The sequence below is a fragment of the Pleurodeles waltl genome, chromosome 11 (genome assembly GCF_031143425.1).
Source record: "Pleurodeles waltl isolate 20211129_DDA chromosome 11, aPleWal1.hap1.20221129, whole genome shotgun sequence".
Classification (NCBI taxonomy): domain Eukaryota; kingdom Metazoa; phylum Chordata; class Amphibia; order Caudata; family Salamandridae; genus Pleurodeles; species Pleurodeles waltl.
The window spans coordinates 269,459,248-269,485,540 of record NC_090450.1 but is presented as its reverse complement, the minus strand read 5'-3'; the positions used below and the strand labels follow the sequence as shown (position 1 = coordinate 269,485,540).

At 42.7% G+C, this 26,293-nt stretch overlaps 1 protein-coding gene across 5 annotated transcripts in view; it reads right to left on the bottom strand.

Moving 5' to 3' along the window:
* PPP2R3A (protein phosphatase 2 regulatory subunit B''alpha) overlaps window positions 1–26,293 on the bottom strand; it is a 1,031,009-nt gene that overhangs the window by 779,667 nt on the left and 225,049 nt on the right. For 4 of the 5 annotated variants that reach the window (XM_069213531.1, XM_069213530.1, XM_069213529.1 and 1 more), the window contains exon 3: window positions 13,581–13,641. The gene's annotated coding sequence lies outside the window, so the exon portion shown is untranslated. The remainder of the gene's footprint in view (window positions 1–13,580; window positions 13,642–26,293) is intronic. The other variant, XM_069213533.1, reaches the window with a different exon arrangement.

Below are 26,293 nucleotides of genomic sequence, written 5' to 3'. Positions count from 1 at the left end.
GAGAAAAATTAGTCAAAACAGTTGTAAAAAATGCATCTAAGGCGAAGCACAAAAATAATTCACAACGTTGCACCTCACCATGGAGAACAATTGTCCACCTGAGATTAGCCACCACTCATCTATTCTAAATAAAAAGTGCCACTGACTTTCAAGTAAATACCTGTTACTAAGGATTTGTAGTTTTATGCAGGCTTCTTTCCCTGGACCTCACTGGGAACGAACCCTAATAAAGTGATGAAGGTTAATTTCTCAGTAAATATTCAATGATTCAGAACTGAACAGACTTCGTTTTGGAATCATTAAGTAAATGTAATACTTCACAAACTACATGGATTGGAATAATTACAGACTGTCATCAGCACCAAGGCTTTTGATAAAAGCTAGCTTCTGGGCAACCTTCATGACTGCCATTGCTAAAGGTCTCAGGTATGTTCAAACCTAATAAAAGTGCTCTACGACTGCATCAGATGCCATGCTTTGTAAGTAGGAGGGTCATGTATTTTCAACATGATTTCGCCCTCTGTGGCTGGCATGCGTAAACAAGGCTTTTTCTTTCACATGAACGACAAATGACATTATAGCTGGTTCATTTACATTTAACCAGATATGTAATATAGGTAAGTTTGAACCTAATGCTATCACATGAGCTAGCTGTCTTATGTGGGTACTCTAAAACGGTTAAGTGACTCCGAGTTTTAGAACCGGAGGTGAGGACAATGTAAGCATGTGTGGAGACACAAATATCAATATCTAAAATGTAAAGACCACCTGGGAGGATAAACCTTTACTCACAGGACCTTCAAGAAAAACATGAAACCTACATGTATCTTTGTAGCCGGTATACTGACTTTGCTTATTTTATTTTGCCAGGTTTTAGCCAATAAAAAACTAAGAACTGATGTAAATGCAAACATGTCATATAAACAACACGGACACGTGGTAGATACGGTTGCTCTCCAGAAATTTATTATCAGCTGGAGAATTTGCAAACTCTACACAAACAGGGGTAATGAGTATCTCCACAGTCCAAACCCATGTATTGACTGGGAATCAATGCACCTCATAAGTATTGCAAAGGCCAGAGGAACTGTGATGACAACAGTTCCAAAGCATGAGGATGACATCTCACTGCTGACTTCACGCCGATGGTGTGACAGGTGAACTGATGAAAAGGGTTGCTGCAGAAAGACCTATCCAACTGTATTCATCTACATAGTAATCACACTCAGGACCTGAACTGTGAGAAGATAACAGAAAGTAAAATTACAGAATTCAGTTTGATTAGTTGAATTTCCAGTCCTTTGCAGCAGCTCCTGGCTCAGCTTCTCTAGATGAATAATGGCTGGTATTAGTGAGACCAGTCCAAACGTTTCTCCTAAGTGCAGTTACTGTGTAAGCATGCAAGAAAAAAGGGTGACAGATAATAAATGCATTTTGGCAAATACTGACCTATGCTGAGCAACCACATCTGGACATTGTCAACTAAATGGGTCCTTCCCACCCTTTTTTCTCCTTTAGAGCAGACAGCACTGTTTTGGGATCTAATTGAAAAGTCGGGAATCTAGATTTACCTCCTGGAATATCGTTCCTTCAATTGTGTACTGAAATTGTTGCTGAGGGATAGGAAAAAGAGACTTAAAGGAGCCTTAAAGAAAGGTTACGAAAATCTCATCTTCCTTCTCTGCATGAACAAATGTATTTATTCCTCCTTCCGCTCCCCTGTTTACTTTTCTTTCCTTTCCTTTTAGCTTTCTTTGCAACTGTGGACAGAAGACCAACAAGCCACAGGGTTGTGGAAGAAATGTTTTTGGAAACTCGTGCACCCCGAGGGTAGACGGCAACAGCTGGGGATCATTTAATTATCTTAGTGTTAAAAGACAGGGTTAGGGGGAAAGTATTGAGTGGGGTAACAGAAAGGGTTAAGTTTAGTGGTAACATAGGGTTAGGTTATAGTTAAAGTTAAGGGTGAGGATAAGGGTATGGTTTAAGTTTAGCGTTTGGGAATTGTGTAGGGTTGCCACCTTTCAAAGAGCAAATATCAGCCATTTGTTGAGGTTTTAAGTTCCTGCAAAGGCCTGGACATGATACTTTATTATAATATTAAATATAATAGTCTGTTTTCATTTTTAACATGGACTTTCTGTCTTTGCTTACTTCAATTATAAGTCAGGGTCATTAAGGCAGCGTAGAACATATTTTAAAGTGCTTTATTCCCATAATTACTGTTTTAAGTATGAACTGCTAAGGGGAAGATATCTGAGTTTCAGTGATTTTTTTAAACATTTGTACTGGCTGGAACATTAAACAGGGGCAGCCCCTCCGCTGCGGCGCTGCACTGATGCTGAAAGCAGAAAAATAAAGGGATAATAAACTACTTTATTATCCCTTTATTTTTCCGCTTTCGTAGGGTGGGAGGGGCCAACATCCTCCATGTCAATAAGTGGAGCAGGAGTAGCGGGGCGCTTCTGAGTGTGCATGTCAGTTCGGCCGGCAGTCCGAGGCCAGCCAAACTGACATGCCCACTAAGAACTCTTCACCAGGCTGTGTTGCACAGCTGGGTGGAGACCAAGAGCAGTGTCCCACTCCTTCCCTGAGCAGCATTCCTTCCCGCTCAGGCCAGTCCCAATGCTTCTCTCATGCTGATAACAGTATGAGAGAAGTGTCAGGATTGGGTGGGGAGCGGTGGAGCACAGAGGGGTAGGTACGTTTATTTATTTATTTAATTGTACCCTGTACGGGTGGGCGTAGTGGGTAAGGACAGAGAAGACAAATTGGACTCATAGGGATTTTTTTAGGTGGGTATTTATTTCTTTAAAGATGTCTTTTACACGATTGTATAATCCCCAGTCCAAGTGGGTTTGGCATATAACTTCTTTCCTCTTCTTCTTTCTCGGTAGATTCTCTCCGATTAGATGGAAGCCTCGTGATGTAGTGGGGCCAGCGGAGGAACCAGGAAAAAGAAAAAGGCAAGGTAAGTCTTTTAACAAAGACTCTGGGGAATTGATTAGTAAGGGGAAAGGGAGTGCAGTGAGGTGGGAGGAAACCTGGGTTTTACCGTAACCCTAAGTGTGTATCACCCATTAGTGTAGTCTTGGGCTTTCAGACAATGCTGATCTCTCTGCCCATGTCCTTTAGATATCCGTGGTAAGAAGCCAGTTGAAAAAAAATTGTTGATACTTGGGTACGTTACTCCAGTTGTAAAAGGGGGAGTTCAGTTAATCCCCTTATTGGAAAAGAGATGGACAGAAAGAGAAAGGGGTGCAAAGAAAAATAACTACAACCACAAACCATGCACGTGGATTTAAAGTAGGGCTTTTCCACCTCACCCCCCCTATGTGTTATTGAGGTCGCTCCCCGTCTCCACCCCCTTTTTCCTCCCCTCCTCCCGTTCTATCTTCCCTTCCCAACAGGGCTTTGTACCCGTTTCCTATGCAGGACAGTACATGCTTTAGCCATGCCCCTCCAGGGACATGGCGGTTAACGAGTGTTCTTGGGCCTCCTTGCCCCTCGTCGGGGAGTCCTCTTCCATCGGTTTGTCTCTCTCCTCCGCTGTAGGCTGCTGGTGCACGTCGCTGTCTCTCCTCTTCCTCTGCGTCCTCTTCTCCCAATGCAGGCCGCCTTGGAAGTCCGTCTTTTGGCTTTGAGGGGTCTCAGATTTCTGGGTTCCCTCCGTCTTCCTCTTCTGGGTTATCCCCGGCGGTGCCCCCGGTGTACTCTTTTTCACCCTGGTCTCCGGTAGGGATATCCGGGCGTCCCAGTGCCTGGCTACACACCCCACGACCCCCTCTGCATGCTGCCCCCACCCATTCCTGGCAGCACTGGCTACTGACATTAAAGTACCAGTCATGTCCAGTACAAGTCCACGGTTGCCTAATGGCAACAGTGAACTTATGACAAGGTAAAGGCTATTAGGAGGCGAATGTGTTGAGGGAAGAGTCTTTTACAAGTTATAATACATTGAGGAGATATTTGTCATCAATGGAAATGACAAGATAATGATTGCTAAGAAGTCACAGGAAACTGAGTGAAATATATTCCTAGAATACACCATCTGTGGTTTTGTAGCAGCCTGAGATGGGATTTAAAGGATATTCAGTAACCTGAAAATGATTTGGAAATGGTACATTACTATTAACAGACCCATTGTCAACAGAACCTCAACAAGAGAAAACAAACCGTAGTTTTAACTTGCGCCAACAGAACTTTGCCTGCTGTCTTTGCAATGCAGGTGATTTATGAACTTTTTTGTATTTCAAAGGGATCAGCTTATCAACCACAGCCGTGCAGGACTTTCAAGTAACAAACATGAGGGTTATTATCAGATAACATTTTGAGAAACAATCCTTTTTTAAATCTCTATATCTCTATTTGGGGGTTATTTTAGTAGCTATTGTAAAAGTGCTTTTAATGAAATTAATCCAATGTTTCTACAAGAACCTTTTCCAGGGCAAATCATCTTCTAAAATAAAATATTTATACACATTTGTCATTAAATATTGACAAACGCTCTGAGATATCCTACAACAATCTAAGGCGTCTCTCGTGCATTTTGCTAAGGCTATGTCTGTTCATAACGTTTTCTACATTCACAGTGATGCAATACATTCACGTTAAAAAAGTTCAAATGCATTCTTCATGAAACAAACCAAAAAACAATAAGTACCATATATTTGGAACTATAAAAAACACAATTGCATATTAGCGCAGCACAATACCCACCTACTCTTTTAATACAATTATGACAGTTATAACATTTCTAGTTAAAGCAACATTTTTCCCCTCAGAAAAGAGTTCACTGCATCTCTGAAATATTTGACCTTGCTGGTTCTTTAGTTTGAAGTACTTTTCCAGAGAGTTTATCTTTTTTCTCTGAAGGCCATTAAAAAGTGTATACTTGTTAGTTGGTATCGGTAGGTGAAACATTTCGCCAAAGCGCACAGTAAGTGGACTATGGCCACAATATTTTGCACAGAAACTTGTATATTCGTTTCTCGGGGCAGAATTCTATGTAATTGCACCCCGTATTCTCAGTGCGAACCACTAAAACATCACGAACTAAAAAGCGAAAGGACAATTCACCCATCCAGAAAAGGAAGCAAGACAATGTTTTACTTTCGCGGTAAGTGAAAAAATACATATATTCATTCGCACATGTCTGCTTGTTTAAGCTTCTGTAACTCATGAAAATCATTTGCTGTGAAACGCCTCGGCCATACTTCTGAAACAGTCCTCAGGGAGGACTGAACTTATCACGTCAGTCGGAAAAATGCTTCTGGTAGGCTCGGGGTAAAATGGCGGCTCTCAAGGCGGAAGGCCTCGGGAACCACATTTCAGCCAGAGGCATGAAAGCTGTCCTAGGGGAGCATCACACAATGTTCTTATTGTAATTGTTATTATACGATGCTTCTGTCTACTCTTGCACAACACGAAGTGCAGGAATATTTGTAGTGTGAAATAATCGTGTGTGACATTAACCGAACTAATAAAGATTGTACGGGGACAAAATGTGCCCTCAGAGTAGTTTGCCAACATTTATACGCGTGCTTTATATAACGTGGTGTATTAGAATTGCACTAATCCGACATAATCATAAACGTGTGCTACAATTTGCTTGTTCGAACTACGTTAGCTTAGCATTACTTTAGAGGAGGCTTTGGCCTAGTGGCCTGGTCTCACGGTTTAGATGTTCGTATTTTTCCAATGTGCTATTAAACGTGTATTTCTGCTTGAAGCTGTATTTTTCCACAGAAACTGTTCACATGCTTATCTTAAAGTTTCGTGCCAGCCTGGCATATTTTCTCTTTAATTCAAGGTCAACTTGCAGGTGCGGACAATGGAGGCTCTGAAAGTGAGCTAATTGGTAGACAATGTTGCGATTTGCGTACCCATCTCCAAGGATAATGTATGCTTAAGTAAAAGCTTGAGAACTGTCGTTTTTGATTGGACAATTTGAAGCTAACCTATGAACCCTCCAATGGAGACCCTACTGGACTCGAACTGTTGTCTATAAAAATCAGGTGCACGAGAAGAAAGTAGCCATTACCAGTTCGATACCCGCCATTTTGCAGACTTCGTAGCTATTATGGCCCACTTTGCTGCGACGCCATTTTGAGAGACTTTGATGCTTTCTCTAATCGAGAGAAAGAGACTTTAATGATTCTTGCCCTAGAGACTTTAACTTTGAAATGCCCTTTGCATGAAGTAGTAGTCTTACCTTGCCGCCGTGAGGCAATTGCCCCGTTCACCCCTGCCCCTTTGTCCCGTCCCATGTTGATCGAGAAACGGTACCTGTGAGACGAAGACTTCCTTGTACGCTGATCGTAATTGGTAAATATGAAAGGAAATTGTAAAATTGCATTGTGTTTCTTTTAGGTAACCAACTGCTGATTTTGATAAGAGCCCTAGCTAGAAGTTTTCTAAATTTATGTTGCTAAATTGTTTTTTCATGAAGTCCCACATGCCGATGCTAATTTGAGGTTAGATGAGGATTCCATATATCGCACGATGCAATTTGAGATCTTGTTATGCTGACTAAATGTACGCAATTAGCCCATTACAGATTATCGTATTAGTGCTTTGCATTGCCATTATCGAATGCCTTGTGATTCAAATGCTACATAGATTACACTTGTTTCGACGTTATGGACAGCTATTAATGTTCATTTATGTTTATCATTTGGTGTTGAGACACATTTATATTGTGCTAGCGTTGTTAATATAGGGAAATAAATTCACTAACTTTGCAATAAACTGGTGTGGTTATTCCTGGCTGAAAGGTCAGGGTTCGCCGAAATGTATTCTGGATTAATCATTAAGTGTTATGTTGATCAAGGTATTGCTTATGTTCGTTATTGATTATTGATTTGATGCGACTGATCGATTAAGAGTACAGAGAGTTCCCACTTAGTCAAAAGATTCATCGGCCTAAAGAGCGTCCGAACACAGGTAAATTGTTACTACGGTTCGCTCTATCACCTTCAAAACTGCTTCTAAAGCCTAGATTGGAAAACGTAATGCTTGATTTGCACCAGGTAGTATGCACCATCACTCATTTCTGAGGAACCTGACTTTCATCATCCGACTTTGACTTGAAGCAAAAAAAGGGTGGTGAAGAAGGAGGGTGATACAAGGGAGGAAGTAGAATGAACCTGCAAGAGTGTGATACAATCAATAGGTGTAGAGTGGTGGAAGGACAAGTCGTGAGGTGGACTCAAGTATAGGTAGCCTTGATATCAGGCAACCACGGCATTCAGCAGCACCGGCAGCATGCTCCCAAGAAAAGCATGGGGCCTGCAAACTTATGAATTTTACAAAATGATCACAGATTTAAAAAAATAAATGTGGATGTTGGCTCGCCAAGCACTTGTGAAAAAGCTTTGACTCAAGGAAAGTGGCTTGCAGAGTGCACAAATGGGATAGCTTTGTCTTGTAATATACTATTTGTACAAGGAGTGAGACATTTTTTTGCTATAGTCTATACCTTTTTCTTGCATTGCACCATTAGTAGGAATACAAAAAGGCAGGGCCACTGAAATTATGCAATTTGCATCCCCAGTGTTTTTTGCATAACTATAGATTTGCCTTGTTACATAATCCATCATCTGCAGCATACTTTGCAAGTTTAAAAAAAGAGTGTAAAAAGAATGTTTCTAGCTCAAACGGTTCAAAGGTTATCTAAATCTCAGGCATGCGTTTTGTCTTGCAGTGGAAGGCCCTTGCAAAGCTTCTCTGGTCACCTTTATGTTGCTTATTGCTATATGTGGCTGTTAAAGTGGTAGTAAAGAGGTGCACTCAATGCCAAGACAGTGTTAACACGTGTAACAAGCATTTGCAATGTAATGGGTCTCACGTTTGCTTGAGTTAGAGCTATTAGCATTGTAAATTCCTAACTGGACTTTTCTTGCCACATAAATTGAAAATGAAAAGTAAAACAGTTGACATAAGAAAGCCTATTCAAAGCACCACGTTTGCCATGAGCCTGAGCGAGAAGGAGAGACACAAAACGAAAAAGAAGTTCGTTCTCACTCAAACGTATTTGTAAATGTGCAATTATCCATTTAACATGGTCGATGGCTAAGGCGGTAACAAAACTGCTCCAAGGAGTGACAAACATAAAGCATTTACCAATGATAATAAATGATTTTTGAAAGACAAACCCAATGAACAAGTGAATTCATGTAACTGCTAGCGCTCGATCTAAAAATGACAAAATAATGAATTAATACTATCACAAAATGTGCCACAATGAGACACATAATTTGCCTTTTCCCACTGCATAACTTACTCAACTCTGCCACATAATTTTTCCCCCAACTAATGCATAATTTCACTGGCCTTGCAAATAGGTAAACAGAAATCATCTTTCATGTTAGTAACATTGGGAGAAAAAGGAACTGTAAACTAGGAAGCTTTGGTCCAACACAAAATAAGAATAATATTGGAGCACAGTACATGTACATTTAAAGTTTGGTACAGGGACATCAGCCACCTATGCCCAGGTGAAAGAGTGTTCATGTTCTATCTGCTATGGCAATTGCATGAAACAAAAAGGTTGCTGTCTCACTTTAGGTCCATTTTGCACCATCGTCCCCAATTTGCAGAGAGGGAATTATGAGTTTTCTAAGCACAGGTAAGTGAACAGAACTCATAACTCAGAGGCCACACAGTATGAACAATAAGTAAATGTGCACTCAAATACTTACTTTTATAAGAAAAATAAGTATTTTATTTTTAACTCTACACAAAGGAACAACAACATACATGAGCCACAACACAATCTCCTTGAGGTGGGGGCTCTACTAGCCATATGTGGTGGTATATCCATGTCCCACTCTATCCCTTATAACATGCCTGGGGTTATTCTCTATTCAATGCATCCAGGGAATGATTAGTAATAGGCTGTACACAAGAGTTCCAGTTTGACTCTTTAGGAATTAGTCCAAAGTGTCTATGGTGTTGCAGCACTGTTAGCAGCAAGTCCACAGGGGCGCCACAGACCCAGTTCTAGTCATACTTGCTCCGGCAGTATGGAAGCATTTCATGATGGAGCAAGTACACTCTCTGTAGGTGCTCACAAGACCTGATCCTGTTCAGTACATGCAGCAGCATCCGGGAGGCACAGGCTCTCTCCCTCAAGCCGGCTTGTCCCAGCTGCTTCCGCTCAGCCAAGACGTGATAAGTCACTCTTCCCCTCGCCGAGGGAGGTGATGGTGATGTGGGGATATTCGATCCTCTGGCTCAGGACTGGGGCCCAGCTAGGCTGTGACATCTCAGGAGTCCTAAGGGAATCAGACAGATGCAGGCCTTTGTGTGTGGGCTTGACCTGTTGGTCACTGCTGCAATCTTCTGTCTGGTTAACAAGCCAAACTTCTGGCAATGTGGTACTTGCATCCCTTTCTGGCATTTGGGGTTGCTGCGGTCACAGACTTCTCCGGTGCACTCGCCCTCACCGCGGCAGCCCCTCTTGGCATATGGGGGACACCAATTAAGGTGGTAACTGGTCTCAGTGACCTGGAAGCAATTAGTTTACCGATGGCTCCTTCTGCTATAAGGGGTCACTGCAAATAGGGGGTGTGGGTCTGGTGCTTCTTACACAGTGCTTGCGACACAGCTTAGGTCACGGTGGACCTCTCTTGGCATATGTGGAATGCCAGACTGCTTTTGCACATGAGCAATAACCCGATCAGTGCACAGCCCTTCCCTCACACCTTGCTCAGGGAAGTCTTCTTAGTAAAGCTCCCCACTGGATCTTGCTCCATCTAACGATCTCCTTTTCCTCACAGGGAACACTAGTACAGGCAACGAGGCAGGCCTACTTCTCCAGGACAGGTGATCTTGGTTTCCCTGGGTGATGTCCCCTCACCCAGCAGAGAGACTAGCAGGCATTTACCCCTAGCCCTGGTCAAGAGGCATAAGTCTTGCAGAGCTTCCCCTTCTCACACAGCCCGTATGGCTGCCTGGAAAATTACATATTTTTGTCTTAAAGTCTTTTTCTAGACACCAAATGTGATTTAGGATCTGAATCTTTGAATTTTTATGTTGGGGGTTCCTCTTCTTTTGAAGTGTACATTTTTCCTTATCTTCATTACTCCTGAAAGGCTGTCTGTTACAGCAGGAAATACTTCACAGTTCATAGACCCATAACACAGTTCATGAGAGAGACCAGAATTTGTGCAACAAAAGTTTAATCCTGGACTCCCAGTCCTACTCTTTATGATTTCCTTATCAGCGCAATATCTTCCCTGATATGTGTCAAGGCCCCTTCCTTGTGATCTATCACTGATTCAAAGTGAGCACTTTTAAAGTGAAAAGGGGGAGTCTCTTCCTCCTTTCTTCTGATTTGTGTCCCACTCGGTTCACAGTAATGCAGCAATACACAAATATGTCAACAGGGATTACTCTTCTCCTCATGTCTTCATCAAGCAGGCCTGGGCCTCCCAAAATGGAACCCAAGGTCCTCCGTGTAATGTACCACTGCAGGTGCACTTGCACTGAGTGTATAATTAGAGAACACTTACTTTCCAGAACTGTTACCTCCGTGCATTGTGCCAGTATATTCACACATGCATTCAGCACACACATGCAGTCTGTGTGCACTGTTCAGCACAGAAGCGTTTCTGTATTTTAGGGTATGCTATTTGCAAACACACACACACACCATGTGTGTGCTGAACAATACAGCACTATTCACCTATTGTACTTCATCCAAGCACACATACAACCCAGCACATGCTTTTATTGTGCATGCACTGCACAACACTAAGGGGGTCATTACGACCCTGGCGGCCGGCGGTAAGGTGGCGGTAACACCGCCAACAGGCTGGCGGTGTTCAGCCAGCAATTATTACCGCTGGCCCCTCCAACATATCGCCAGGCTTCCGCCTGGCGGTTATAATCCCCAGGGTAGCGGTGCAAGCACCACTGCCCTGGGGATTATGAGTCCCCAACCGCCAGCCTATCCGTGGCGATAAACACCGCCATGGAACGGCTGGCGGTAAGGGGACTTGGGGTGCCCCTGGGGGCCCCTGCACCGCCCATGCGCCTGGCATGGGCAGTGCAGGGGCCCCCAGGCATAGCCCCGTCGCGCATTTCACTGCCCGAATTTCGGGCAGTGAAATGCGCGACGGGTGCTACTGCACCCGCTGCACATCAGCAATGCCGCCGGCTCTATTACGAGCCGGCAGCAATGTTGATGTGACATTTCCGCAGGGCCAGCGGACGGTAACACTGTTACCGTCCGCTGGCCTAGCGGAAATGTCATAATAGGGAGCCAGGAATACTGCCGGCAATGGCGGTATTCTGTCTCCCGCAGCCTCGGCGGTCTTTTTGCAAGACCGCCGAGGTTGTAATGACCCCCTAAATCTCTTGTGTAATGTTTACCTGCAGACATACGTACACTCAGTGCATGCACTTGCCACACATATACTGCACAGTACTGTTCTAATTATGTACTGTACCCTTCCCAGGCACACATATATCCATCGTAAAGTTACTACTCCTGCACTGCACATCACTCCACATCTACCTGATGTAGGCGAAGGGTGAGTTAAGCACACACCGCATTCGAACTGTTAAAAAGGTAAGTGAGCCTGTAGGGCACACTCCGTTGAAAGTGGGTAAAAAAGTCCTGTTAATTTCTACTGATCACTACATGGTATGCTGCCACCACTGAGCTCGTGTTGCTTAACTCTTGGTGAATGCAATAGACTTTCACCACTATGAGGGTAGTGATTTGGGTGCCCCTCTTGGTCCAAGATGTACACCATGAGATAGGCCTACACCATGACGCACATGCATGAACCGTGTTCACCTATGATACAAGAATCAGCATCAGGGATCCAGACAAATGTACAGTTGGGCACTCAGAGCAGGGACACACATCTTCAATGATACAGAGAGATTTTCCATACCATTATACAGCTGTCATGAATCAAACCAATTCACTACTTCTCTTGGTTAGTATAGCACCAACACCATCCACGCTGACATCAGTGATGGCAATGGGTCTGTCATCTATGTTAAATGTATGCAATGAAGAAGCATAAGCTGTCTGCTCATGTACCATCAAACTTGTTCCGGCACTTCTTCAAACCATCAAAACAGACTTCTTCTGCAACAGAATCCTCAAACATACTGTCTTATCTCTAATACTGAAAACAAATCCGCAACTGCCAAGAATGATTCCAGCTGACATTAGAATGCCACAAAGTCATTAAGCCCTGAACTTGTGATCCAAGTAGTAAACAGAAGAAGCCTAAAACTTGCACTTGTCTTACTGTACTCCCTAAAGCTTCCTGCCATTCTTAATAAATGTTTCCTTGAAGAAAATGACACTTTCTGTGCATGAACAACTGTGACATAACCCTTTGGAAAACAGATGAAGACAAGAAGAAACAGCAATCCTTCTGAATCTCAATACCTCTGCACTAGAAACTCTAAGGGCAAATTTGCTCACAACTTCGAAGCAATCCAGACTGCTGTCAACAACTTGGGAGCAAATGTACCTACTTCACCAGGTGAGTCCTAAAAGAAGCAGCCCCAGATTGCTTCTAAATCACACCCAAACTCACTCCAGCGCAAAGAGGCATAATTGTTGTCAATGACTAGCATGCACAGTGCCTCTGAAATCAAGGCTGATAATCTTTCCTCTAAAGATGCCTTCTGAAACTCAGATGTTCTTGTGGAGGAAGCCTGAATCAAAAGTGGCATAATGCCTTAGAGAAATAACTTCATGAAGAATTAAAGCCTTACGCTCTCAAAAGGCCTCCAATTGACACTCACTTGATTACAAACATGGCACTGGTTTCATCATTTACTCAGTAACACCCACAGCCTACCACTCCCCATTCACGCTGAGAGAATACCACAGATATGGGTTATGGTGATGATTCTCATTAAATTGATAGATGAGCAGAGGTTTCAGAAAAGCATGTAAGAAGTGGTAAAGGTTATGGTCACTAAAGCAGTGACCAGCAAATTAGGACTTCCTAGATCAAGTTATGATTATAAACTGGACGCATTCTACCAACCCAGAAAAATATCAACAACAAGAATTGATAATCAGAAGTACAACAACTCACCTTGTCTCCAGGTAGAACTCATGCAGACACTTGAATCATACTCCACCAGAATAAAATCTTTGAATAAACCTAATAATAGCTAATCACCTTCAGATTCAACTTCTGGCTATTGAGAGAATCATTTCAGAATGTCCAAAATTATCTCATATTGTCAAGCCTTTGCTTGTAATGTCAAACACTATGACTGGACAACCAAAAATATCCACACGAGTATGAAACATTGGCAGGTATTGCCCAAATGCGAAATGCTGCCTAAAGGCATATATTTGTACTATTTTAGAAACTGTGCAACACTTAATTCCATTTAGGAGGTTAGACCCAGTCACATGTGTAGACACAACTGTTACATTACGGGGAGCACACGCTACATTTAACAACAACAAAAGCAGAATGCACTTCTGCCTTCAATGGCTTGTGGGAAATACCCTTTCCACCATACCCACCTGTGCTGCATGAGCACCCAGTGAAAAACTGTATACGAGTCGTTATGATTTTACTAACCTTTTCTTACGTTCATATTCAAGATGCAGTTAGATGATCACCATCATGAATGTTGATTCTGCTGCAAAAAACAGAAAAAATCATTTTAATTTAGGACTCTCATCTTAAAGGGCAATTTTGGCTATGCAGGATATTTGTTAAATCAAGTAATGCCCATGCAGAAGTTGCTTAAACATGATGTGTCCATTAGTTTAAGATATGTTTCAGATATAGGTACAATTGTTGAAGCCCACTAAAGGTTGTTGCTCCTCACTCAGCCATTTCCAAGCCAACACGCTGATGCCCATGTAGACAGATGAACATGGCAGCAAAAAAGCAATTCAAATGTATCTCTGCTGTTCTGCTGCCCAAGAAACCATAATCGCAGAGCCTAGCAGTTTAATGAATTCAAAAGGTGTATCTGGGCTAAACTGTGGAATGGACACCTCTGTCGTTAAGGGATCCAGCAAACCCCTATTCTTTCAATGAAAAGGTCATGCAGTAATGAACAATTGAGTTGTGGACCTCACTACTTGTACCAGTAGGTACAAAACTTCCTTAAACTGTAGAAAGGGACCTTTGTACGATTCTGTGGCACAAACGTTTCCTGCAATACTACTCTACCCAATAAACAACCCAGTACTACCCTATGAACAGTCTTTAAGCTGCTGCAATCTCGCCCATAACATGGCTTCCAATCAATTTTGTTCCTAAGATCTTTCATGTGGATAATTACAAGTAAGCACATTTTTCCTTTCTTCGAGAGAAAGTCCAAGTATTGGAAGATCTACCTGTGAAGTATTTACCATTGTTCTGAGAGCAACTAAATAGCCACTATGGGATCTATGAATCTAGAACTGTAAGACCTGCATTGATTCTTTATATGTAAACTGTCCTCCCACAGGACAACTCAACACACATGAGTAGGCAGAGCATGTCATGGGTATCCCGAGATGCACAGATACACTTAACTCAATACACAAATATCAATTTGCCTGACCTCATTCAATGACAACTCCCATAAAACTATGTATCACCCATCACCAATGAAAATACACAAGCCCCAGTCCCTAGTACCTTCATAAGCACAACATTAAGTCACATAAAAAATGGCTAGCCATTATAACCAACTAGGAATTTGCTACTGCATCGACATATTCATATCAAGTTATATTCTCATAAAAAGGTGCACATCACCACCAAAAGTTACATTTAGACAGCCCCTGGCAGTCAATTGCACAACACATGTACAAGTCACATAGCTCGTTAAACCTTTGCTACCCCAAAATATATAAATATCTGTTCACCAGTCAACATAATACCATTTTGGAAATAATTAACTTAAATGTAAAACCATCACATGCACACAACATTTTGCCAAATTCACATATCTGGGAAATACGCCACTAAAGGGAAGAGTCAGTCCAAGCTGAACAATGGTCACCATTCACCCTGGCAGAATAAAACAAATAACAGTCATTTGGCACGCACATCTATAAAAGTAATACTTCACAAAGATACCTAACAGGATCTAGCTCACCGTTATCAAATGCACTCCTTTTAAACTAAAGAATACATTAGTCTATCATAAGGCTGACGGGCAGTATCTGAGATGAAGCACCCATAAACAATATAAAATACAGCAAATAAATGGAAACACACCACTTTGATTCCATGCATGAAGAATCTCAGAACCATAATGGGTGGTAGAGACACAAACCAATGGCGGTAATGGGCTATAAAAAAGCACAAGACTTTACACAAATTACTAGAGAATGTGGACATATAAATATGCTTTCCTGAACTGCCCATGAAGACAAACTGAATACTTTATAGGGCAGTCTCACACATGCAGGCTCAGACTCTTCCCCTTTCCCTCTGAGAGAACTGACTGACCACGACCAGAGCTTGTAGTTATGGGAATGAGTTTGCTTGCGCAGTCACATGCTTATATTTCTTGAACGAACTACACCCACAGCAGTTACTCAGATCTAACATCTCCCAGCTACGGGATGCCTTGCAATCCTCTCTTCCACTGTAAGGAGAGATGCGGCCAGGTATTCACTGTCCATCTATAAAAGATATTGAGAATATCTTGACTCAAGCTAACTTACACTTTGATCAGCAACTTATTATGAGTTTTTTTATTGATTTGTGCAAACTATCATTGTGATTGTGATATACTTGACTTCCAATGAGGAATTGGTTCAAGGAAACTACTCCAGAAGCCATTTGTAACGAGTTGTACGATTGAGAATTAGTAATCTTCTGCCAGGCCTAAATCTTTTAGTAAATGTAGAGCTTCAAATAAGTGATAGGCAGGAGAGTAACTGAGATGATGGTTTGTAATAATTCCGCTGACATATTCTCCTATGAGGGAGAATTCATCAACCAAGGATTTCATTGTGGCCCCTCATACCCCGGGGCCCTGATGGCACATCACCTGTTACACTATTGATAGCTGGGCCCCCTATCCCATCTTTAAATTGGGTCATTGGTTTGCACTGGTCAATAACGAGAAGGAGAAGTGTGTGCGGAGACATACTGACGTAAAGACCTCTTTGTGACAAAAGAATGAACTATATGCTGGTCACTCACTGGAAATGACTAATTACGAAAGAATGTTCTGAGAGTATTGGAATGGGAGCACCTTTATTCTATTCAGTACACTAAAAATGTAAATACTAGCCAGGTATATTTGTTCAAACATATTTGTGTGAGTGCATACTGCTAATATTATTCATTTTCAGCGCATATATTCCGTTAATGACTATACCACATCAAAAAACACTTCGAGACAGTGTTTTTTTCCACCAAGTTATTTATCTGTTTCGAGGGTGAAAAGTTGAACATTTCATTAGCCTGGAAAAATGGTGCATTCCCTGGTGTCTGCTACAGTTCAAACATGACAGGCCACACTCCCTCTTTTAATTCCTCCATCTTCCATATCTTAGTGACAAAGTTCATGTTTCCTATTTCAGTTCGTTCTCATCTGAGGAAGGGTCCTGTGAGGTCCTGAAAAGTTTACAGATTCATCTGTAACATCAACTTATCCCCGGAGTGGTTCAGTAAAATAAATCGTCACTTCCACGGGCCAGCAAATCACATTAAAATATGCTTTGCTTTTTTAACTTTATAATAGTTGTATACATTTTATTACTTCTGGGTCCAATGGATAAAAATCACTTGCCTATGTGAGGTTGTTTACGTTTATGTGCAAACCACTAGACGTCTGCACAAATTAGTGCAAACAAGTTTCCAGGTAGAGCTACACTCGCTGTGTGTTACTGCCTGGAAAAGCCGAAGGTGTGCCATCGTACACTAATGTGTTTACGTGCAGCTCAGCGCTAGGGTGTGAGAGCGCTAACAGAGTATGCAAACCGAAGTTTAAACCACAGAGCTGCCACTCCAAAAAGAATCTACAGACATTGTGCATCTAGAAAAGAAATTGGATGTAGCAAGAGTTCTTTGCCAGTATTCTGCAGGACTGCATACAGCAGCGATCTTGGTAGGTAAGGGCGTGCACCCTGTGCAGGCGTGCACAATATAGGAGTCACACATAACCTTGACGACCTCCAAAGGACTGGACTGAACTCGACTCCACTGCACAGACAGCGATGTGTGTGGAGGCTATTCACGCCGATCAAAAGCTTAAGCGGGACCTGCTCAAAAAACAACTTTTCCACGCCCGTTCTAAAACTCTTCTGAAGATTTTGGGCAATTATGTGTCAATTAGAGCAGACAGAGCACAATGGTTTCAGTGGTCGAAACACACTTAGGATTCACAGAACATTTAGATGGGTTGGGGTCCTTTACAACAAATTACATTTTATAATTTGTAATGTTGAAGCTTAGTTTGTACATATGTTTGTTATAATTGGATTACAGCGTTGCCCTAATTTAGGAGAAGAGCAATGAAAACCAAAGCAGCCCTCAGCATGCAGATTGACCTGCTCTGTCACGAGCTCACGTCCAATTTCAGTTTCACAATAAAACATGGCTTCCTTGAGATAGTATCTTCATGGGAGGGCACTCCATTCACCTGAAGGAAAGGGGCTGCAGATCAAGCATCAGGAGCGCCTGATGTGAGTCCAGGAGGCCCGGATGCATGCCACAGTTTCGGGATTTCCATGTAAAATAAACTGCACTCAGCATATTTAAAGGGAGCTTATTAACTGTGTCTTTCTTTGGAATCAGGGCCAGCAGCAACCTTGCAGGATGCAGAGCAGTGTCCGGGCATCAAACCGCCAGGGTTCGCATCATGAACCTGCGCACATAGGCGCCGGTGGCCCCAAAGGGAGTGGGAATGCCACAAAGGTAAGATGATTAATGAACATAAACTAACCAGGGTCTTCTCCTTTTCTAGTACTTTCAACCACAAGCTGTCCCTACTACTTTCCCAGGTTTGTCCATCTTTTGTTTATACTTTTTCTTCTATATCCCCCATGGAAGTAGCAGTCATTTTCATCAAACAAACAGGGGGCATTCTGATGGTGTGTATTTGGGTGCAGTGCTTTTCTGTGCAAATAACTTGTGTGTATATGTTCAACATTTGATGCATCATTTGGATGCGCTAATACGCAAATGTTTGCAATGACATGGTCACAGCCTACAGGACGGCTGGGTGAGTTGAAACTCGTCACTCAAATGTGCAGCTCGCATGCTCAAATCCCAACCAGGCCCATTCAGCCTTACTCAGGGGCGGCTCCTCCGGAGTGGCGGAGAGGCGTCGTACCCCAGGCCGGGCATCAGATGAAAAATAAAATGATAGCTTGCTATTGTTTTATTTTTCATCTGCTGGCTCAGCCGACAGCTGCAGGGAGGGAAGGTACTGGGCTGCGGGAAGTGGGAGGAGGCGAAAGTGCACTAAGTGCATATTTGTGTTTGGCCGGCCATCTGAGGCCGGCCAAACACACAAGCGCACTTAGGTTTCTCCAACCTAGATGTATACAAAGCTGGGCTGGAGAAACAGCACAGACCCCCAGGCTAGTGTCTGAGCGGAAGTGACTGCCGCTCAGGCCAATCCTGACATTGCTTGCTGGAGCGCCTGTGCTGGTGTCCCAGTGAATGCTGGGACACCACAAGAGGAGTGAGGCAGCCAGAGACGGCGGCAGGTGACGGGCAGAGCGGGGTGTTTTCTTTTTTATGTTGTTTCCTCCGTCTTCCCCAGTCGTCATTCCCCCTCTACCCTTTGACATACCTGGACGTGGCTTTCATTTACCCCAAGTATGCATATGGAGTACCATTAAATAGGGTGACGGTAACCCTGTTACTTAAAGAGCTTAGTTACGGCAGAGTGGGGTATCACATGACTATTCCGGTTCTTTAGGTACCTCTATATATGTGCAAATTACATATTATCGGGCTTAGAACTTTTTGATGCATGGCAGCCTTTGGTACTTGAGCCAATTCTATTAGTGAAACTGTATATCTAGGCGGCAATAACGATTTCAGGATTTTCAGCAGCCTTTTGGGTTAACATGAGGTGCTTCTGAATTGTACCACTGGTGGAATCTGATGCCTACTACAGCCCTACACTAATAAACGGTCTGGGGTTAATGCTGAGCTGCAGATCGTGAGATTCGTGAATGGCATAACTGGATGTCAGAGACACTGGTACCTGTGCAAGATTCTTAATTACACAAGCAATGTCTCAAGAAGATCCTGCATGTTGCACACTCTGTGATTCGCAAAGTTTACTGCTTTTCATACGTCTACGCACTGGCATAGTTTACCCAAGAAAATGTATAAGCCATTTTCCCGTGAGTTCATTTTAACAGTTTGCTTAGCAACTTTGAAACTGGTAGGTGCTGGCACTCTCTTAAAAAACGTAAAGAAATTCAAAGGGGGCACAAAAGTCTGATTTTAAATTCACATGAGCAAACAATGCGAAGGTAATTCTAGTATTTATTAGGGTAGGTTCCTGCAAGAAAGACTTCAGAACTTTGTAGGCTGCTAATGCTGTGTATTATTTCACTGCAGAAATTAGCGTAATATGGCCTGGGTGAAATAGAAGCCTCATCTAATCCGCAAGAAACTAAATCGATGTCCCCATTCTGTCGCTGACACACGACTTTACAATAAAAAATATCACTAATTAAAGGTTGACACTAGAATGCACTAGTTCAACTTAGCTCATTCCACATATATTGTGTGCTCAGATTCCCTTGATCTTTGCTGTATTTTTCAAAAAAACACATTTACATCTGTAAATAAGGGCTATCTGACCCAATCTCAACATACCAAATAAAAGGCTGCATTTATTGAAGGGAACACAGGTTTTGCTTAGGAGCTCCTTTTCAGATCGTAGCCTACCAGACAGCTAAAGGCATCTTGGGGACATTCAGGAAAGCTTCCCCGGGAATGCATTCCACCCATTGTTTACCACTGGCTTCGTAACTCACATTTGCTTGCTTTCTATTTGCTGGCTTTATTTGTAATAGGCTGTTCAGTTTGGGTTTGCCCCTCCTGTGAAGCATACCAAGTTTACTGCCTTCTGTCACAGTGTCTTTTTGTAAACAGGCCCATAAATGTTGTTCTCATCTTGTCACATTTATTGTGCATTCAAAGACAGAGGTCAAATGTCAGGGTCTGTCTTCTGAGGGTGCTTGGTGTTTTCTTTTCCTTCTCAGACATCAAAGTGGGAGGATGTATGGGACAATTTTGCTGTGAATGGGGTAGCTTTTTTTCTAGCACACAACACAATTTAAATGTCTGTAAATGAACTCTGCAGATATTTCAAAATATATCAGAATTAGAAAACCACAAATGGGGCACTTTTTTGCAATTCTGAAGTGTGGGGGAAATATTTATTTCTCTTAAGAGGGAGCTTGGTGTTTACTTGTCTTTCTCAGACTTCAAAGTGAGAGGATTTATTGTACAATTTTGCTGTGAAAGGGGAATTTTCTTTTTTTCTAGCATACAACAAAATTTAAAGGTCTGTAAATGAACTCTGCAGATATTTCAGAAAATATCAGCAATAGGAAAGCACAAATGAAACACCTTTTTTGTAATTCTGAGGAGTGGTGGAAATAAATATTTTAATATGATCAAAACAAATCAATACACTAGATGATGACATTTCCATACATTATTGTTTATGCACTGAATACTATTATCTGAAACGGTGTATATATCTGTGCAAAACTAATGGTCAGTCTCATTGAAAATCTGTTGTCTGTAAAGGCAGTGCACTACCATATGCACTACACTTCACGCCACTCCACTGTACTCTGCTCTGCACTACTCCATGACACTGCACTCTACTCTGCACCACTCTACTCTACAACACTGCGATCTATACCACTACATTCTACGCCAATGCACTCTACTCTGTACCACTCCAATCTATGCCGCTTCACTCTACTCTGAAACAATCAGCTCTACGCCACTGAACTATACGCTGCACCACTCAACTATCTACTCAACTTCGCACTTTACACCACTCTATGCCACCACACTCTAGGCCAATGCACTCAACACAACACCATTCAAGAACAATTCACTCTACGCCACTGCACTCTCCTCTGCAACACTCTATGCCACTGGCTCAATGCCATTCCACCTTATACTATTGCACTCTGTCACTGCTCTACAGGGAGTGCAGAATTATTAGGCAAATGAGTATTTTGACCACATCATCCTCTTTATGCATGTTGTCTTACTCCAAGCTGTATAGGCTCGAAAGCCTACTACCAATTAAGCATATTAGGTGATGTGCATCTCTGTAATGAGAAGGGGTGTGGTCTAATGACATCAACACCCTATATCAGGTGTGCATAATTATTAGGCAACTTCCTTTCCTTTGGCGAAATGGGTCAAAAGAAGGACTTGACAGGCTCAGAAAAGTCAAAAATAGTGAGATATCTTGCAGAGGGATGCAGCACTCTTAAAATTGCAAAGCTTCTGAAGTGTGATCATCGAACAATCAAGCGTTTCATTCAAAATAGTCAACAGGGTCGCAAGAAGCGTGTGGAAAAACCAAGGCGCAAAATAACTGCCCATGAACTGAGAAAAGTCAAGCGTGCAGCTGCCACGATGCCACTTGCCACCAGTTTGGCCATATTTCAGAGCTGCAATATCACTGGAGTGCCCAAAAGCACAAGGTGTGCAATACTCAGAGACATGGCCAAGGTAAGAAAGGATGAAAGACGACCACCACTGAACAAGACACACAAGCTGAAACGTCAAGACTGGGCCAATAAATATCTCAAGACTGATTTTTCTAAGGTTTTATGGACTGATGAAATGAGAGTGAGTCTTGATGGGCCAGATGGATGGGCCCGTGGCTGGATTGGCTGGATTGGTAAAGGGCAGAGAGCTCCAGTCCGACTCAGACGCCAGCAAGGTGGAGGTGGAGTACTGGTTTGGGCTGGTATCATCAAAGATGAGCTTGTGGGGCCTTTTCGGGTTGAGGATGGAGTCAAGCTCAACTCCCAGTCCTACTGCCTGTTCCTGGAAGACACCTTCTTCAAGCAGTGGTACAGGAAGAAGTCTGCATCCTTCAAGAAAAACATGATTTTCATGCAGGACAATGCTCCATCACACGCGTCCAAGTACTCCACAGCGTGGCTGGCAAGAAAGGGTATAAAAGAAGGAAATCTAATGACATGGCCTCCTTGTTCACCTGATCTGAACCCCATTGAGAACCTGTGGTCCATCATCAAATGTGAGATTTACAAGGAGGGAAAACAGTACACCTCTCTGAACAGTGTCTGGGAGGCTGTGGTTGCTGCTGCACGCAATGTTGATGGTGAACAGATCAAAACACTGACAGAATCCATGGATGGCAGGCTTTTGAGTGTCCTTGCAAAGAAAGGTGGCTATATTGGTCACTGATTTGTTTTTGTTTTGTTTTTGAATGTCAGAAATGTATATTTGTGAATGTTGAGATGTTATATTGGTTTCACTGGTAATAATAAATAATTGAAATGGGTATATATATTTTTTTTGTTAAGTTGCCTAATAATTATGCACAGTAATAGTCACCTGCACACACAGATATCCCCCTAACATAGCTAAAACTAAAAACAAACTAAAAACTACTTCCAAAAATAATCAGCTTTGATATTAATGAGTTTTTTGGGTTCATTGAGAACATGGTTGTTGTTCAATAATAAAATTAATCCTCAAAAATACAACTTGCCTAATAATTCTGCACTCCCTGTATACGCCAATACCATCATCAATCCTTGTTGAATGCTAATACGTCAAATCACTTAGAAAAACAAGGTGATTGGCGAAATGCATGAACTAATATCAGCCATTGATTATTACTTCCATCACTTCTTAATGTCTAATAGAAGCCCTACCTGCGACCACTATGTCCAGCTCTAGACCCGGTACTCATTGTAACACAGGACTCAAGAGCAGCACCATACAGATAAGACCTAACAAGGCTGAACCCAGTCGGGGTTCACTTCTGTTCCCGTTCAGAGGGGACATGGCCTGCCGGTATGGCTGGACTCTTCCTAATGGAGCAAGACCAAGGATGATCTGCCCACAGCGGGTTTCTGGCTGAAAAGGGCAAAGAAGTAATGCTATGGAATATGGGTCGACCTGGACAAGTGTGCTTGTTATGCCACAGACCCAAGTTATAGCTCAGTGGCAAAGCCTAACTAGCCCAAAACTGGTGCAGCTTGCTTGTGTTCCCGGTCTGAGGGCACTGGCCTGGAAGCTTGGGCTGCACATTTCCTATTGCAGCAGGCCCAAGGCTGATTTGAATCTGAATGGTCCCTGCCTGTAGTGGTACTATGAATAGGTGAAATGACTGGACTACAGCCCAGAATATTTTCCAGTGGCTCAGAGTAATTTAAGTATTCACCCCATTCATTTTGCAACTTTATCAGGGTAAATATTTGCAGCACAATGTATGTGTTATGTAGGAGGGTAAGTGCTGGGATGTCATTCCATCCTACTATAACCTCCACATCATTCATTTATACAGATTTAGCTGGACTGACAGGGATATACAGATCATTTGTATATGACTACTTGTGCAGGTTGCTTGACCGAACAAAGTGTATTAAGCCCCCGAGTCTCACAGAAATCTATGTGTCCTCTTCCTTTGTAAATTATGTCTAACACATATATCACCATACAGTTATTTTACACATGTACTTGCCATACCAGTTTCACAGAGATTCCTCTGGTAATTCCCTAGGTCGGATTAGCATATAGATCAATCTGTCAGTGCCATGATGGGCCAGTCTGATAGGTCTGGGGGTGGACCAGTTTTATGGCAGTGCCTGGGCTGGTATTGTGGCAGTGTGTGGGTTGGTTTGGTAGCTGGGGGTGAGTCAGGTTTGTGCGTGGTGGACTGGTTTTGAGGGTATGAATGGGCTGGTGTTGGAAACATTTAAAACAAGCATTTGCAAAGCAATGGGTCTCGAGTTTGTTCGAGTTAGAGCTATTAGCGATGTAAATTCCTAACTGGACTTTTATTGCCACATAAATTGAAAATGAAAAGTAAAACAGTTGATATAAGCAAGCCAATTCAAATCGCCACGGCCGCCATGAGCGTGATCGCGAAGGAGAGACACAAAAGGAAAAAGAAGGTCGCTCGCAGTCAAACATATCAGCAAATGTGCAATTATCCATGTAACAGAGTCCATGGCCAAGGTTAGAACAAAACTGACCCAAGGAAGAACAAACATAAAGCATTTACCAATGTCGTCAAAGGCAAGACAACGAATGAGTGAAAGTGATGGGCGTGAGGTGGGCATAGTTAAAAGACCACATAGATACCAACACGTCAGAAAAGCAACACTTGCGCGCTGGTATGCTCGACCTAAAAAAAAGAGTTGACAGCAGTAGCAAGCACAGTGATGGCAGTGGATGTTGTCTCATCACATGCAATGTCCCTAGACTATTTGCACTTTTTGGACAGAAGAGCAGGGATATGTCAATAATGTCATCATTTTGACAGGGAAGGAACATCATTAACATAACATTAATATAACCACCCTCACTGCCCGCATGAAACACAGATACCTGCGATTCCCCATCTGTCATATATCAGCCAGAAAACAAGTCTTAAAAGTCTTCAAAAGTCCAGATTACTCGATTTATAAACGTCAGCCATTTACCTCTTTTTTTTTTTTTTAACTACCCAATTCATAAATCGTGGCACCTTTTATTTTGGTGCCGGGCTTATTTTCTGCCCCGTACTACCCTGGCAGATCCTCATTTCTGAGGAAACCCTCGGAGTACCACTTTTAATTCACCAGTAACTCTGACCTCTGGAGAGTATCCGTCCCGCAGTACCAGTAACTTCGGGATAGGGAGTGTTAGTGGTAACTTCTATATTGGTACCTTCGGTATCGGTACTTCCAGACCATTCGTGATGAGGAACAAAAGAAGGAGATTATTTGAATACTTCATATATAAAACCCTCACTAGCTGCCGAACAGGACAGTGACTATGTGATGTATCCCCTCTCCAGATATATCTCTGGCTCACTTAAATCTCACATGCAATCTCTCAAAAATAACTGCCATCAAAAACTCCTGTTGTGGGAATATTTTGATTTCCAGAAAGCATCGATATTAAAAAAAAATCCTGATGTGCTGCTTCGGCTGGAATCCACCCATCTTGGAAAACCAATCCGCTTACCCACACATTTGCAGCTATCCCAGCGGACCTGATGTTACAAGAAACAACTGTCAATCATACTATCGGGTTCCCTTTGCGCCTGAATCACAAATTTCCCTTCGATGATTTAATTTCAAGAATATTTCTTTTCAAAGCAGCACTAAATCAGTCAAGCGTGGATTTAATGTATTTTGCCCAGACCAGGCCTTAAACTAGAAACGAAGCCCGTGCCTTCCGAGCATATTTATATTATGTTTTAGTTTATTTCTTATTCATCGTCTTTTCCTTCCCGCCCTCACAAACATGTCCTGGGACACAAAGCAGCGTTTGATGGAATCGTGTGGATTTCGGCTGACATTTCTACACTGTATTATCACGTTACAGACGGAAAACAATCAGACCCAGCGGGTCACACAGCACTAGGAAAGTCACTGTGGGAGTCAGAGTGGCTTGGGTGAGGGGGAGGAGGGTCAAGAGCAGGGGGCATGAAGGGAGGAGAGCGGAGCAACGACGGGGGGAGAGATTATGCGGATGTGTAGGGGAAGGCGGAGTGTGGGGGGGGGGCGGAAGTCAAAGGGTCAGGATTATTACTTTCATAATTGTGCTGTGGGTCATTATGCAGGGACCCCATTGTTGATGTGCTGTGTGGAAAAAACGTTTAGTTGCTGCCCTCAAAAATTGAACTTGGCTGTTCACGGAGCTGTTCTTTATTGCACTCGAGAAGCAAGCATTGGTAAATCCAACAGGGTTCGCCTCTGTAAAATCTATTGGCTTTGTCAGAGTTTTTATGACTGTTACACAACAGCACAAGCTGCTGTGTAGCATGTCTCAAAGTTAAAACAAAAGACAGCCGGGAGTGGAGCGGGAGAGACTGTACAGAAGCAGGAAAGCGTGAGACGGACAGCGATAAGCGCCAAAACTCAAATAACAGCCCTCACAAAAAATGAGTTAAAGGGGGGCAGGACGGTTGCGCCTTAAAGTTGAATGAGTTAAAGAGTAGAGGGGAGGGGGAGCGTCAATAAGTAAAAAAGAGTATCTGCAGGAGCCTGTGGCCAATGTAAGAACACTGGCCACCGGAAGAAGTACTTGGTCCAAGCTCCATGGGCAAAGACTCGACTCAAAGCCTAGGAGGAACACTGAGC